The 4271-nt window shown below is 46.4% G+C and overlaps 2 non-coding genes across 2 annotated transcripts; one reads left to right on the top strand and one right to left on the bottom strand.

Annotated features, from left to right (window-relative positions):
- Positions 1-1209: 1209 nt before the first annotated feature.
- Positions 1210-1284, bottom strand: Trnat-ugu (transfer RNA threonine (anticodon UGU)). Its single transcript has one exon. It is a non-coding gene; the product is annotated as a tRNA-Thr (tRNA).
- A 358-nt stretch (positions 1285-1642) lies between these two features.
- Trnat-ugu (transfer RNA threonine (anticodon UGU)) lies at positions 1643-1717 on the top strand. Its single transcript has one exon. It is a non-coding gene; the product is annotated as a tRNA-Thr (tRNA).
- Positions 1718-4271: the final 2554 nt, after the last annotated feature.

The raw sequence follows: 4271 nt of genomic DNA, 5'->3' as shown, positions 1-4271 counted from the left end.
CACTCACTTCAAAAACGGTCTTGTACATGAAAGTTCCGAAATCAATTTCTGAATGCGTCAAGAAAGTTGGAATGCGGTGCACGAGAAGGGACAAAAGGGATGCTTCAGCGCGTGTCCAAACCGTACGTTTTGAAAACACTAAGCCGCATGGCTTCCATTGTTTTATTACCACCACGCCGCTGCGTTCTGAACATCGTTTCAACTCCCCCACCTTCCCCCTTTCGCAATTTGACCGGCAGTGACTTCTCTTGTTCCGCCAGTTACTACTTCGTTTGCTTGTGTCGAAGCGTGGCGGATTTTTTAATAGAATCCAAAAGTGTTTTCTTTGATGAACAGAAGAGCATTTCTTTTACTACAGTTGTACCAGTGTATCAATCTCGTTCATTAAATATTACAAGGACACCAGTCTGTGTCCAAAATTAAAGCAACAAACGGAAATTTTTCAAGGTTGCGTTTATTTTGCCACAAAACGTTATTAGTTGAAACAATGTAAAGAATACAGAACGTAAACAGCTGCAACGTTCATAACGGTAGACAAATATGTTCATCGCATTTTCCAACTTAACGGATTTGCACACTTATTGCGACAACGTGTTAACTTGCTCAGTACGGGATGTGACCACCTCTGGCAGCAATACAGGCCTGACAACGACAGGGCACGATGTGAGTGATGTCATCAATCTCATGTTGAGGCAACAACGCCCGTTCTTCCTGCAGAGCTTTTCGCAAGTCTTGAGGAGTGGTTGGTGTATGCTGATGCGATGCAATCCATGTCTGTAGTGCATCCCAGACAGCTCTATGGGGGCTAGCAGGCCACGCCATGTTTGCGGTTTCTCCTGGTACCAAGAAAACGTCAAACACTCTTGCTCTAAGAGGCCAGGCATTATTGTCCATCAGTACAAAAACATCGCAAAAACTGCACGTTTCAAGATCTCGTCACGATACCTGGCAGCAGTTAAAACTTGCCGTTTCACCTGTACAATTTCATGAAGGGCTGTTCAAGTGGTCAACAAAATCCATGCCCACACCGTTAGGGATCGTCCTCGATATCAGTCTCATTCCACAGTATATGACGGTAGTATCTGTTCCCGAAAGAACAGTTACCGTGGATGACCATGCAGCTTTGCTAGAAATGAAATGATAATTAAATGGACACCCTAGCTGCAAACAGGGGTTGATGTACTTCATTGGGGACATGTTGAAAATGTGTGCCCCGACCGGGACTCGAACCCGGGATCTCCTGCTTACATAGCAGACGCTCTATCCATCTGAGCCACCGCGGGCACAGAGAATAGTTCGTCTGCAGGGACTTATCCCTTGCACGCTCCCCGCGAGATCCACATTCCCAACTCGTCCACACCACTACATTCGTAGTGCGCCTAATAGATGCTCTTTCGTGAACAGATACTACCGTCATATATAGTTAAAATATGGCTTCCCGGCCATTGACCTTCTTGTGAGAACGCACACGCTATGCCCGAACTCGTACGGGACTTGGTAGATTAATCTGCCACGAGTAATGAGTATGATGGGCAAACATCTATTAGGCGCACTACGAATGTAGTGGTGTGGACATGTTGGGAATGTGGATCTCACGGGGAGCGTGCAAGGGATAAGTCCCTGCAGACGCACTATCCTCTGTGCCCGTGGTGGTTCAGATGGATAGAGCGTCTGCCATGTAAGCAGGAGATCCCGGGTTCGAGTCCCGGTCGGGGCACACATTTTCAACACGTCCCCAATGAAGTACATCAACGCCTGTTTGCAGCTAGGGTGTCCATTTAATTATCATTTCATTCCACAATCTTTGGGTCTCAGAGTTCCAAGTTCCCTCCAGATAAGAATCCGTCGATACTCACGCTCTAGTTCGGGACTCATCTGTGAAAAATCAGTGGCCTACTGTTCGACCGGGCAACGGCCTTGCCGCAGTGGATACACCGGTTCCCGTGATATCACCGAACTTCAGCTCTGTCGGGCGTGGTCGGCATTTGGATGGGTGACCATTCAGGCCGCCATGCGCTATTGCCATTTTTCGGGGTGCACTCAGCCTCGTGATGCCAATTGAGGAGCTACTCGACCAAATAGTAGCGGCTTCGGTCAAGAATACCATCATAACGACTGGGAGAACGGTGTGCTGACACCACGCCCCTCCTATCCGCATCCTCCCCTGAGGATGACTCGGCGGTCGGACGGTCCCGGCAGGCCACTTGTGGCTTACAGACGGAGTACTATTGTTCGACCATCCAGACGACATGCTGACCACTCTAGACGTACCGTCTGAGAAGACGCGTCAGAGGTACACACACAACAAGTCTCCGATCTCAAAGGCTACACTGCTGAAGCCTTCTGTACACGTCCAGTGGATGCTGCGAGGTCATATGTCAGTGCCGTGCGGTACTAATGTGGTACCGCCGTCCACTTACAGCCAAATAACGGTCCTATCTTTTCGATGTCACACATGGTCGGCCGTGCCCTGGTCTTCGGGATGCAGTTTCGGCCTCTATAAACAGTCGCCACATCCGAGAAACAACAGGACGATTCACATTAAGTCATCTGGCCACATCAGTCTGCGACTGTCCTGCTTCGATTCTTCCTGCGCCTCTCCACTGCGGAGAGTCTGGTAGGCACCTTCTCTGTGCCATACTGCACTGTGACTGTGTGCACAGCGATTATGGATGTGGGGCTACGCGACAAGCACTACCACGTCATATCTGGCGTGGTTGGCCGTTGACCGGGCTGCCATTTTCCGTGCAGAACATGATTGGTTATTTGTTGACAGTTGGTATGATTACATCATGACTTCGACACAGTCTCAACTTGTAAGTCCTTGTGTATCCGAGTTTTTAAACCAGCGGTTCCTAAGTTGCCATTTTCTGCATATTGGACCTAGCAACACTATTTTTACCACTTCGTGCCTTAAAATGTTCCTTTCTTGTCATCATGTATTTCATCTTCGACCTCAGTTAAATTTTAATGAAGCCACTTTATGTGGACATCGCAAACTCTTAACCTTTTTTTGGAAAACATGGTTGTAAATTAATACAAGCAAATCATTATGTGGTCTTATGGCTTCCTTTATACTGACGGAGGCCGGCCGCGGTGGTCTCGCGGTTCTAGGCGCGCAGTCCGGAACCGCGCGACTGCTACGGTCGCAGGTTCGAATCCTGCCTCGGGCATGGATGTGTGTGTTGTCCTTAGGTTAGTTAGGTTTAAGTAGTTCTAAGTTATAGGGGACTGGTGACCACAGCTGTTGAGTCCCATAGTGCTCAGAGACTATACTGACGGACCAACATATTTTATCAGAAAGCTTTACTTTCGACATCATTCCTGTAAAAATTTCAGGCACTCGATTTGGTAACATGAGTTTCACACTAATTCTTGTTTTTATCTAGTTTTCTCTACAAGCACATTCAGATCCTTTTACGAAGTATACAACTACTAAAACAATGGTACTGGACTGGGATAGGCTGTGTGGATTGTAGAGAGTCGTATGTACAAGGTCTGATTAAATTTCAAGACAGTTTGTAAATGAACTTACTTTAATGTTACAAATAACTTTGTCTTACGACTAAATTACAGTGCTGTCACTTGGCTCGAAATAATAAATACAGCCTGGAAGGCCGCCGAGAGGAACGTATGTATGATGCGGTGTGTCACATGCTGGTAGCCGAGACGGCGCCTTCCATGCAGACCATTCCACGTTCCATTCGGAGGCCGTGGTTCACCATCGGACGTGGGTCAACCGCTGTTGCTCACGGTGAGGTTCACTGGCGGGCCAGAGTACGGCCTGTCTTGCAGTCTGTCGTAATGCCAGTCTGCTACAAGCTGGAAACAAATTACTTGCCAGATTTGTTCTACACTCGTAGTACTACTGCAACTGCATACTGCTACAAATATCCAAATCAAAGACAGTTTCCACGCTTTTTTTTAATCTTATCGTCTAATAAAATATAAAAATAGTAATATTCTCTAAAAAATTTTATATGACAAAAACAATAACTTGCCTGTAATCAAATATGATCCCCTCTGGTTTATTAATTACACAATATTTCAAATTTTCGACGAAATTAAGTAAATTAAGTAAAAAGTAATAAGTCACAGCTGCAAAATACTAACGCGAATTCTGCACAGACGAATGGAAGAACTGGTAGAAGCCGACCTCGGGGAAGATCAGTTTGGATTCCGTAGAAATGTTGGAACACGTGATGCAATACTGACCCTACGACTTATCTTAGAAGAAAGATTAAGGAAAGCAAACCTACGTTTCTAGCATT

This window comes from Schistocerca cancellata, chromosome 9, assembly GCF_023864275.1.
Source record: "Schistocerca cancellata isolate TAMUIC-IGC-003103 chromosome 9, iqSchCanc2.1, whole genome shotgun sequence".
Taxonomy (NCBI): Eukaryota; Metazoa; Arthropoda; class Insecta; order Orthoptera; family Acrididae; genus Schistocerca; species Schistocerca cancellata.
The sequence above is the reverse complement of the archived record's forward strand: the minus strand, read 5'-3'. Positions and strand labels throughout refer to the sequence as shown.